The following is a 12,929-nucleotide window of genomic DNA, read 5'->3' on the forward strand; positions in this document are numbered from 1 at the left end:
ATGCGGGGAGCGGCTTCGCCGAAAACGACAGGGTCGAGGGTTAGCGGCATTGGACGGTGGCAGCTGCGTTGACGAGCCGGCGTTGTTAGAACGACAGGTCTTTGCTATGCGCTGACGTTCCAGCGTGTGCGATGGAATGCTTTGTTTATGTTTCGTGCGTGCTCGCATGTTTTCATAGTGCGGGCCACCTTGGATGCCAAGTCAGACAAAAGATCGCTTTATATATAGACCAGAACGTGTTAATCTCGCCAATCCTTTTGAACGATACAGCCCCGCCGCGGTGGTCTAGTGGCTAAGGTACTCGGCTGCTGACCCGCAGGTCGCGGGATCAAATCCCGGCTGTAGCGGCTGCATTTCCGATGGAGGCGGAAATGTTGTACGCCCGTGTGCTCAGATTTGGGTGCACGTTAAAGAGCCCCAGGTGGTCGAAATTTCCGGAGCCCTCCACTACGGCGTCTCTCATAATCATATGGTGGTTTTGGGAAGTTAAACCCCATATATCAATCAATTAATCAAATCATTTTGAACAATACAGAATGAGTGACTCTTTTGTGTATAAATGTTAGTGTTCTTGTGTTATTTTTGTGTATATGTTGCATATGTTGTACAATCATCACGCGCTACCGGGAGTTTCAAGTCAGCTGGCGAATCAGACTTACATCTTCAGAGATGTTGTAGCAAATAAAATGCTGCCAACCTGTGCACCTCGCCAAACCATTAATTGGAGCACGTGCCGAATCATTAGTTCGAGAAAGTGCAAATAATCTCCACCTCAATTGGCGGCTAATCGGCCCAGCCTCCCACTGGACTGCTGAAAATCGATTTCGGAGAAAGTGACAACCGATCACTCGCGGAAAGATTGCGAAAAAAGTCGTACAACATCGTCGTCACTTTCTATCGATCTCTGAGCCGTCTCCCGCTGCCCCCGCAAAAAAAAAAAGAAAAAATATGACGGCCCCCGAGATGGTGCCAGCCAATTCTGGTTCGTAGGCCAGAATATTTTGTGGCCAGAAGAGAGTGGTTATCTCTTGGCCGATGCTACGGGTCAGTAGAGCTAGTGAACGCGGAAGAGGTCAGGCCGGTCCTTATCGTATGGTTCACTCCAGTACTCGCTCCTTATCGCCTATGACGTAAGCAAACAAGCAGCCCCTGTGCTGGCCGCGCCTATACAGGTGATGGCAGGTGCCGTGATTGTGCACCCGCTTCTATTACGAGAGAAAAAAGCCATCTGTTACAAGATCTACTTCCTATCTGCTGTTGTGATATGAATGCTGTCAAATCTAGCCTACCTTCACGCCAGCTAAGTGACCCGAGGAAAAGTGCGGAATCATTTTGTCGTTTTCACCCCTGCGTTCCGTCTCTTTCTTTTCGTTTCACTGGTTCGCGTCGAAAATGTTGAGACCGAATCACATTTGCGTAGAACGGCGGAGCTCGTGTCTGTGGGCGCTCTTGTCGTCTGCCTCTGCTACCTCAATTAAGTTGCAAGCTTCTCTTCATGCTTAGATTATGGAATAAAGGTCTAGAATGCAGATCGAATATGTTAAGCATAATCACGGCGTCAGTCCTTGCATATTCCTGCATAAAATGGCAGATGTAGTAGCCGGTGGTGCACTCTGGACAAGTGTGACTGCGCCTGCACAAACGTCTTTTCGGCAACCGAAAGAAAGAGGCTCATGATTACAGTTTTTGGTGAGGTTTCTTTTACACTTCCGCGCGGAAGTTGCCGCCGACATTGGGCTTCCGCAGCTTCCACAAAAACCGGGTAAAGCATGCTCGGATTGCTTATCCTCCCGTCTACTTTTTTTTTTCTTCGCTGCGGTCACCAGGGGCTTCCGCGTGGCTTGGCCGCGAACGCCCGTGTTTGTGGCCAAGCGTGTCCCACGCCCCGGGTCTTGGAGGTCGATGGGGCAGGCAGCCTTTGTGAAGACCCCGAGACGCGCGCCTTTTTGGCCGTCACGGTCCAGCGGTGGGCTTCGGCGGAGGGCAGCAGTTCCGCCTCCCCTGGTGTACCACCGCCCGCTTGGACCGCGTGCATGGCGTAACTGTGCCGCCGCGTTAACGAGACAGCGTTTAACGGCTAGTTTCCCAGAAATGCCGGCGTCGGTGGCATCGTCATTGGTTATGTGAGCGAGAAATCACTCTAATACATGAGTGAAAACTTAAGAAAAGGGCAAATAATTAAACAATAAAAACATCTTAGGTCCCAGGAGTCCTGTTCTGTTCTGTTCTGTTTTAACTGTTTTCCTGTGGAGAGCTTGAGGTGCCTATTGCCTCGGCTACTCCATATCACAAAGTTTTGCAGCGAAAAATAAAATAATAATACAGGGCGGTACCCAAAAATTAACAATACGAAAAAAAACACATAATAGCACACTGAAACCAGTTCAAATAACATGCCAATACACTGTTTTTTTTTCACGCAGTTCACACAGTCATAAACTACTTACACGCACACCTTACTAATCTAATGTCAGTATATACATGACCACATTTTACATAATACCCATCTCTGGCTGTCAGTCATAGGCGCTTGTCCAGTCCGGGCTCCACTAAAAAGTCTGTCAGGAAGATTATTGCCTTTTTCTGGAGATGCATCTCAGGCCATGGTCCTTTTGCGGATAGAAATCAGGTGCATAATTGTGCCATTTCTTCGAATTGCTTCGCAAAAAAAAAAATGCCGTAAGAATGTCATGTAAAGTCCGCCTCGGCAGAGCAGTGGCTACGACGCTCGGCTTCAGTCCCTAAGGTAGTGGGTTCGATTCCGGCAGTCGCATTTCGATTGATGTTGTAAATGGTATAGAGGCCATTTAGGTAGAGGTACTGTGCGATGCCAGTGCAAGTTTGAGAATACCGGATCGCCAAAACTTCCAGAGCCGTCCACCATATACGGCGTCTCACATAATCGTGCTATGGTTTTGAAACGTGAAACCCCGAATGTTATTAGGCTATCAGTGACATGTAGGGACAGCAGTCTCCTTAACGCTTGCGATATTGCATGCCATAATCAGAGTCGAAAACATCGCACATCGGATGGGTGCTTTAAAGCTGTCCATTAAATAAAAAATTTGGCAGCTGCGCGTGGAACTTTACGGGTGAGTAGTTGCTACTTTTCAATCTTAAGAAATGAAACTTTATGACATAGTGGGTATTTCGAAACTGTACGCGCCGGAGGCATTGTTTTATAGTTTGGAACGGCCAGTGTTGCCTCTCTAACGTTCCTATTGTTGCTACTTGTGGGCAGCAGCTGAGCAGCTTAAACGACCATCCAGTGATTTACCGCAGTGCTTCAGTCAGACGGAATGCAGAATTACTGCGTACACATAGTTACTACAGCATTTTAGGTTCAGGTTTTTTTAAGTCCGATCCGTATTCGTCATATGTTCCTTTTCGTATCCTGTGCTTTGCCGAGCGCTAAATTTCATAACTTGATTTTATATCACGCGCGTGTGACATTGAAAGCACGATACGTCAAAGCATTTGTCGCACACGATTATAAGTCGTACGCGCATGCATACCGAACAAGCTACGATGACGCATAAGCCGACGAGGTGGTCGCAAGACACGCTTTGATATACAATTACCAACTCTTGGACAACTTTGTAGGCGATGCTATATAAAATTTGCAGGGAAAGATGACGCATACGAATTAGGGAAACCAGTTGATCTCTTCAACTTTTTAATTGCCTTTTTCTTTAAGTGCATCGTCGTTTTTTACTTCAACGTATGTGTCGTAATTACTTGAGTAGTAAAATTATATATCGGCAAATTTTAGCTTTGAAGGATAATCGTTCCCGGCCTTTAATTCGCTTTCCTGTACTTTTCTACAACGCTTACTATGATTAGTGCATTGCAAAAGCCTACCGCATTATTTGCTAATTAAGCGGGAAGTCAGTCCTCTAGTTCGTCCATGTAACGGGCTGTCTGTACCCGTGTGCTCAGATCTGGGTGCACGTTAAAGAACTCCGGGTGGTCGAAATTCTCTGAGCTCTCCACTAAGTGGCGTCTTTAATAATCATATGGTGGTTTTGGGACGTTACACCCCACATATTGTTCATTTCCGATGGAGGCGGAAATGTCGTAGGTCTGTGCACTCAAATTTGGGTGCACGTTAAAGAACCCCAGGTGGTCTAAATTTCCGGAGCCCTCCACTACGGCGTCTCCCATAATCATAGGGTGGTTTTGGGACGTTAAACCCCACTAATCAATCAATCACCCCACATATTATTCAATCGGGCTGTCTGTATTTTTGCGTGCAGTCATGAACTCAGTAAATCAACACAGATGTAAGAAAAAGGGTGAAGTTCAGACACTGTGGCATTGTGCTTTCGGCACAACTGAACTATCGCGTCATAGCGCACAATGTCGAATTGTATACATTGTGTCCAGCTGTGAAGCCCGATATAGACATCTCCTGGGAACCGCTGCGGATCGGTATATACCTTTAAAATAGCCGTATTAGAAATAGCGACGAGATTGGCGCTATTTATCGCTACGAGAACGTGACGACAAACGTTCAACGAGTGCAACAGTGAACGCACCCCCCTCAGCGTAAAACTTCAACAATGCACCGCAGCAAACACTGTATACACATGGCGAGATTCCTACCCTCATTCTGTTCTATAACCGACAACAATGCGGCGACCCGATGCGATGGTGGGTGTGCGAAACGAGGGGTTTCTAAAACTGCCTTTTCTAAAACTGCCTTTTTATACCACTTGAAGGACTGGCCAGCTTATTGATATAGGATATACACATCGCATCAAGTGGTGAAAATCAATTTTTGGGTCGTGGTAACAATTCGAAAGAAGCCGGCAACCGATAAAAGCAAAAGTTTCGGATGTCTAATCACTACGACAGGCTCGGCGAAAAATAGAAGAGGGGCGTTTTCGACAGGTTCTCGCACTGCCTCTCTGGTTTCGCCAGAATATTGCGACCGCAACACTGGGACTGGGTGGATAGCCGAGTGGTGAAAGCTTTGACTGACAGGTTTACTTGGTTCAGCTAACAATTTCGCCAGTTGGCTTCACTCTGCTTCGAAAAGGAGGTATGAAGTAGTGAGAGAGGAGAAGAATGTGGAGGCACCACAAAGTATTTATGACAATACCGATGCCTGATTTAAAAAAAAATTAAAGAAAACACCCAATGTCCAGTCACAATGTTTGGTCCTCTCTAACAAAACGTAGCAGCGCATATCATCATCATCATCATCATCATCATCAGCAGCAGCAGCAGCAGCCTGACTACGTCCACTGCAGGACAAAGGCCTCTCCCATGTTCCGCCAGTTAACCCGGTCCTGTGCTTGCTGCTGCCAATTTATACCCGCAAACTTCTTAATCTCATCTGCCCACCTAACCTTCTGTCTCCCCCTAACCCGCTTCCCTTCTCTGGGAATCCAGTTAGTTACCCTTAATGACCAGCGGTTATCCTGTCTATACGCGCTACATGTCCGGCCCATGTCCATTTCCTCTTCTTATTTCAACTATGATATCCTTAACACCCGTTTGTCTCCTAATCCACTCTGCGCATATATATTGCACCAAAGTCCGTGTAGACATGTGCTTTGGAATCGTGCTTTCTGCGACTTCAGATTCGTGTTTCTTTTCCCTCGGCTGGCAACGAAGGCTTTTGATTTCGCCCCTACATGTACCCAATCTTAAATTTCGACTGAAAAAAACGCACACAAAAGGCTATTGTATTTCACGCTTCATTCATTTTGACGTTGGGCCGTTCGTTTAAAGACCAGAATCGACGGCAAGCGGAATTGCGGGTGCCGTATATATAGGCCCGTGCCATTCGCCGCTATAGCCTGCAGGCCACCCTCGTTTGCCGTAAATCAGTCACATTTTGTTCACTGCAGCTAAAAAAAATAACGAAAGCAAGCGACGAAATGGTCACAATTTCAGGATGAAGGCGCACCGAGAAAACAGCAGTAAAGTAAGGAGGAAAAGAAATTCATTTTCGCGTTGTGTGTAGCGAGACGAAACTGGATGTCGTCGCGGTCCACTGCAGGTTTCCCTCCGCTTTTTCGATAGAAAAGCTTAGTTCCGCGTTCGCTTTGCACCGGATTACGGTCGTTTTTGTTTGTTTGTTTTGTTTTTGACTGTTTCTTTTTACGCGTATTTCTTTTGATTGGTTGGAACGATTCTGCACTATTTTTTTTTCCTCGCCTCTACGTGGCGTTAAGCATGAAGTATATGTTAAAAAAAAACCTGAGCAAGTTTCACTTTGCGCAATGTATCACTTTCTGACACTTGACGCCGTACCAGAGGACGCGTCGAATTCCGATGGTGGAGACTTTGTTACTCGTTGAGTCTTTACAGAGCGAGTTTGTTCCAGTCGCGTTGGTGAAAACGTGAGCTGCTTGTTCCTGTGACCCGGGGGAGTTTTAGAGTGGATATATCGCAGCAGTCACTGCGTGTAATAGTGACAGATGCTCCGCCTGAAATGGTCGATTGGGCAGGACCTTTTAGGGACGTACATATTCTTTTTTTATTAATACATCGTGTGTAGGATAATAATAATTACTGGAGTTTAACGTCCCTAAACCACGATATGAATGTGAGAGACACCGTACTGGAGGACTCCGGAAATTTCGACCACCTAGAATCCTTCAACGTGCACCTGAGTCCAAGCACTCGGGACGGCTGCCGCGGTCGGGATTCGATCCCGTGACCTGCGGGTCAGAAGTCGATCACCTTTACAACTACACCACCGTGGCGGGCATTGTGTTTATACAAGGTGGTGGCGTTTTTGGGTAGCTCTGGCTCCTCCTTTTCGAGGATAATAGAAATCGTGAAAATCACAGCAATAAAAAAACAAGAGCACCGAAGAATACTTCATGTAAGTTGATTACGCCTTAAGACTTATGGCATAATAACGAAGCGCATTCACTCCGCCTTCTTACTTGCACCGTGGTTGCCGGGAGTGTTTTGTGTTGTTGTTTTTTCGCAGTAGTATTGCCTGACGACGAGGATGGCTTCCCGCAGCGCTATAGGCATTGCTTTCGCTACTCGAAAGCGGCAGCTGTGAGTCAGAACTCTCACGTTCGGATACCTGCAATAGCCCGGACACCTTGACGGAGAATGAACAATCGACAGGGTGTCTCGCCTATCCGTGGCGCCTTTGAGAGAGACGCTTGAATTAGTTGATTTGATTTCCTGGATGTTACGTGCAGTAACCACAATGAGGCGGTGCACCGTGGTGCGATAACTTTGGAATAATTTCAGGACAGCGAGCGTTACCATGTAACCAAGATTGTCATTGACGTATAGATACGCTGCTCGGCCGCCGACCTTGATGTCGCGGGTTCGACCCCGCTTGAAATTGTACGGAGGCGAAATGTGAGAGGCCCGTGTGTTGTGTGGGACGTCAGTGCAAGTTAAAGACCGCCGGACCTACATTTCCAGAGCCCTACATTATACCGCATGCCTTATAAACATCGTTCTCGCACGTAAAACCAGATAAATTATTATTCATTAACTGTCAGCTCGCGTGCTGTAGCCACAATTAGGGTGTCGTGTTAGGTTCATCATGCGCGAACGCTAACACGCACCTCAACAAATTCACGCGCTCATTCGCTGTACGTCGAAAACCTTACCTCCGTATTCGCAAACGCTCCTCGACTCGACTTGCACCCATCACTTGACAAAGTTGAGCACTGCGCCACCGCTCGGCTGAAAATGACGCTGCGCTACTCGGGAATAGCTGCTGATTATCGCTGATATACAGTGACCTGTTGTGCCTAGAGACGGCGCTTCCATCGGCTTTCTCAAGTGAAGATGAAGCGTCGTGTGAAGGGACGTTCCAGAATACGGGGGTTACACTCGCTCACATAACATCCAGGCCAGTTATGTCAGGACAGCGCGTTAGTTCTGCATCGTTTAACCGACCTCTTTTCTATAAGGTCGACCGGAGGGGCGATTACTCGGACGGGCAATCGGAGCGCTGCACCCATGCATGGATGATGGGCGTGAACGTATATATGTATCTGCGCTTTTGCTGTTGTAGCTGCTACCGGCGAATCCACGCGTTTCTTCTGATTCCGTCCTCGATTGCGAGTGGCCTGGCTGTCAGATTGTTTCTCTTTCGCATCGCTTGACGCCTGAAGAGCCGTGGCCAGACGTCGTCGTCAGCTGGCTCTGGAGAGCTCCTTGCGTGGCCGTCAGGTTTTCTGGGCATGCGTGGTGGTGACCTGCTTGTGTTTACACTGCAGAGATGCCATTCCGAAAGTAGGGAGTGGCTGCGATTTGACGTCCGCTGGATGCCGGTCGGGAGAAATTCGGGATATTTCCTTGTTGCGAAGCCCGAGATGTTTCGGCTCAATCTTATCACCTCGACGTTCGCAAAAAAAAAAAATGGGGGTCAGCTCTACGCCGTAATAGATAATCGAACATCATGTAAGTGCGCCAGTGGATGGTAATGGATAGCGAGATCGTGTATTTCATCATCGTCATCATCATCATCATCATGATCGTCTTTGTTCACTCCACAATCTGGTCACGCGACTTACGCCGCGACAAATCTGCTGCTGGTACTACTACTACTACTACTACTACTACTACTACTACTACTACTACTACTACTACTACAACTACAACTACTACTACTACTACTACTACTACTACTACTACTACTACCACTACGGCTGCATTTTCGATAGAGGCGGAAATGCTGTAGGCCCGTGTGCAAGGATTTGGGTGCATGCATTTTAAAAAACCCCAGGGAGTCGAAATTTCCGGAGCCCTCCACTACAGCGTCTCTCATAATCATATTGTGGTTTTGATACGTTAAACCCCACACATAAATCGATTACAACTGCTACTACTGTTGCTGCTGCTGCTGATGAGGCTGCTGCTACTACGCAGTCGCTTCCTGCAAAATAAACAACTTGTCGAAATGACGTCACCCGCCGCGGTGTTCTAGCGTGTCTGGAGCTCGACTGTTGAACCGATGGTTGCGGGATCGAATCCAGTGCGCAGCGGCTGGATTTCGTTGAAGTTGAGATGCCAAGTGCCCGTGCATTTTGACTAAGGTTCGCGTTAAATAACTCCAGATGGGGAAAAGTTTTGTGGAGCCCTCCACTATGGTGTCAGCTTACAATCATATCCTGGTTTTGGGACTCAAAATTCAAACAATTATTATTATCGAATGACGTCACAATGACTCACTGGTCGCAAATGGGATGAAACGTGTCGCAATCGATAGTCCAGTGAAAAAGTTAGAGCGAGAAGTTCTTCACGAAAAAAATTCAAGTTTGATCTAACACGCTCAAAAAGCCAGTACTCCTTATGAGAAAGAAATAATAGGTGTCAAAGGGTGCTATCACGTAAAGGCGCAGAGAGAAAATACGTCATCCTCTGGGCCGATTTAAAGTACCTAGTATCATTATATCGCATTGGGTTCTTCTGCACATGTATGCCAACATTGGCATGTATATTGGAGCAAATATGTCTTCATTGCAGCGTAGTGATGTTTGTCGTGGTACATAGATGTGCCGAAGTGTATGTGCCTTTATTACTGGAATGTTATGAGACCTTTCTTGTGTGTACATAGTGTGTGTAAACTTTTCTATAAACAGTGCTAAATTTTTACCCACCTTTTCTAAACACAGTTTCAAATGCCTTAGAAACTCGCTTATTAGGGGCGGCTTTCTGCTCTCCGATAGTTGAGTTTCAAGTACCTTAAATCGTTAAACACTCTTTCTGAACACAGTTCATTTGTACATGCATGCCACGTATGCCAAGTATATTAGAGTAATGATGTGTAGGTGTAAAGCAGAGAGACACGATTTCTCCAATACTATTCACCGCGTGTTTACAGGAGGCTTTCAGGACCCAAGATTGGGAATTGTTAGAGATAAAAGTTATTGGAGAGTATCTTAGTAACCTGAGATTCGCTGATGAGATTGCCTTGATGAGTAACTCAGAGGAAGAATTACAGCTCACGATTACTGAACTGCACACGGAAAGCAAAAAAGTAGGTTTGAACATTAATATGCATGAAACCTAAGTAATGTGCACCAGTCTCGCCAGAAAGCAGCACTTCGAGATAAGGGGAGAGACGCTGGAAGTTGTAAAGGAATATGTCTACTTCGGACAGGTAGTAACCGCGGAGCCGAACCATGAGAGTGAAATAGCTAGAAGAATAAGTATGGCTGGATCACATTCGGCAATCATTCTCATATCATGAATGGTAATCTGACACTAACCTTCAAGTGGAAGGTATATAACAGCTGCATCTTGCCGGTACTTACCTATGGAGCAGAAACATGGAGGCTTACAAAGAGGGTTCATCCTAAATCGAGGACAACGCAGCGAGCTATAAAAAGGAAAATGATATTTGTAACCGTAAGAAACAAGAAGAGAGCAGAGTGAGTCAGGGAACAAACCGGGGTTAATTATATCATAGTTGAAATCGAGAAAGAATGGACATGGGCTGGGCACGCAGCACGTAGGCAGGGTAACCGCTGGTCTTCAAGGGTAACTGACTGAATTTCCAGAGAAGGCAAACGCATGAAGTGGAGACAGAAAGTTAGGGGGGGGGGGGGGGGGGGTCGATTAGTTTAAAAAGTTCGCTGGTATACAACGTGCCAACGGAAAGCACAGGACCAAGTTGACTGGCGGATCATAGGAGAGGTCTTTGCTCTGCAATGGGCGTAGTCGTGATGATGATGATGATGGTCATGATGATGATGATTATGATGATGATGATGATGTGTTCGTACAGCATATGCTGTCATCCGTTGGCGGATTTTGAGGACTGATGAACTCTGCGCCGGGGTGCCCCACTCTGGGAAACAGCAGCCGAAGGAAATGTACCAACGAAACACGCACAATCCCGCTGGAGCAAATCACAGGGTCAGATTCGGGAACGCGATGTGGGCGTCCCTCTTGTTGCATGAGAGGGCGCGCTGGGCACAGGGACGCTGCACTAGCAAATCAGGAGCGCTGCATATAGTCCGACGTGAGTCGCGGCAGACGCGACCGGCGGCCGTTGGCACGCCGCACAGTTGGCAGCTTTTCAGGATACGGGGCGCTTGCGACTTTCACTCGAATCCACCGCTTTTCGCGGAGTGAAAAAAAAAAAAAGTTGCTCCGTGGAGTGTATCACGTGGCGGAGCTGCTCCGTCTCTGCCGATGGAACATGCTGGGAGCGCTCTCAATCATCCAATGGAACAAACATGTTCTGCATGGAGCAGAAAAAGTGCTACCGGCCGGAAGGGCTCCGAATCTGCCAATGAATGACCCCAATAGGCGTGTTTGTCGTGGCACATGCCGATGTTTACGCGCTTCTCATTACCGAAATGGTATCAATTTTTTTTACGGTGTAAATAAACTTCTTCTAAACCATGCACCCACATAGTTAACACGGGTGGAGAAGAGAAAAGATCGAGTGATTTCCTTCAGTTGGTGAAGTTCTACAGCATGCAATGCAAAGGTGTTACTTCGAAAAAAAAAATGTTACAGTGCACAGCGTACTCATTAACCTTATATTCATGCCGACAGGCGGGCACCAAGAGAAAAAAAAACGCTGTGCAGAAAAGTGAGTTTGCCTTCGGTCCTAGAGAAACTAAAATAACAGAATGAGCATTGCGCGTATTTTTCTAGGCGAATGCACATAAAGTCTCGCTACTCGAAGCGAGAGTCTCGCATTGCGAGTTGAAAAGATAAAAAGGTCGACCGATTAAGGTATAGCTGCTCTCGCCGTGTTGAGGACGATATACGGTGTGCCCCAGATCAAACTGGTTGCGTTCGCCGGCTCGAACAGAAAGGCCACGTTGAAGAACAAAGACGACAAGAAAATAACTATCAAAACAACCGGCATAGTTCTTACTGGCGGCGAATATCAAGAAGAAAGCGCGTGCCGATGCGAGCGAGCAAGCCATGAGTCGCGGCGAACAAAGAAAGGCCTCGCAGCCCCCGCAACTATATCGTTTATACCGTTCCGCTCGTCACGTCTGATCCTCTCAAACACCTTGACCCATCTCTCTCTCTCACACACACACACACTCTTCCTCTCTCCGTAACAGCGCAATTCGTATATATACTGCATCGTTATAGACCCGCCGGTGTTTGCAGTGCCTATAGCGATTTGCCATTAATTACGATTGCGGAAACGAGTGATAGCCTAATCTATACCCCCTCCTTTCCCACTGGCAACCCTGATTGAGAATGGCGCATAGTGTTGCACGCTGAGTTGAAGGGATGCAAAGAATAGTGCCATTCTTTCCGTATCCTAAAGAACGATAGGGAATAAGGATATATATATATATATATATATATATATATATATATATATATATATATATATATATATATATATATATATATATATATATATATATATATACACGATGGAGCGCGGCAAACCGGCCGTCCTTCGCACGGTCACACCGATGCGGTCAGTGGCAAGAGATGCAAGTCGTATAGGCACCACTTGTGTGTTTGTGCGCATGCGTAGTTCGAAGGCCAAACTTTGAATATATATGCCGTGCGTGCAAGTGTATACAACGCACGCATTCCGTGCCGACGATGCGCGAAATCCCAGTCGTGAGGCTGCGCGCCCCGCGGGCTTGACCCTGTATACGCCGCAGTCTCCGCAGCGCGTCTTTTAAAGGAGTAGAGTTTCCCACAGCACAATCCCGCTGGAGCATGGCCTTTGCGAGACTGTTTAGCCCCATTGCGAGGAGCCGTTAGCTAAGCGAAATTCAGCTCGTTCAAAGGCATTGAACTAAAATATGACGAATGTATTCCTATATTAGCCATCCACATCGAGAAATAATTTATAATTTGTAAGTGCTTAAGGCGAGCGTTATTTTCCGTTTTTTTTCCGATGTCTCGGCGGTGACTTATGGGTAACAGTGGTTTGATTGGGAGCGCTTAATATATTGCGTTCCGGTTACACATTCAGAAAGGAGCATGATGTTAAT

General features: G+C 46.8%; 1 protein-coding gene across 2 annotated transcripts in view; it reads left to right on the forward strand.

Moving 5' to 3' along the window:
• The window catches only part of LOC119181124 (ATP-binding cassette sub-family G member 8), a 388,763-nt gene that overhangs the window by 80,582 nt on the left and 295,252 nt on the right, over positions 1–12,929 (forward strand). The gene's annotated exons all lie outside the window — the stretch shown is intronic.

This window comes from Rhipicephalus microplus, chromosome 10 (assembly GCF_043290135.1).
Source record: "Rhipicephalus microplus isolate Deutch F79 chromosome 10, USDA_Rmic, whole genome shotgun sequence".
Classification (NCBI taxonomy): domain Eukaryota; kingdom Metazoa; phylum Arthropoda; class Arachnida; order Ixodida; family Ixodidae; genus Rhipicephalus; species Rhipicephalus microplus.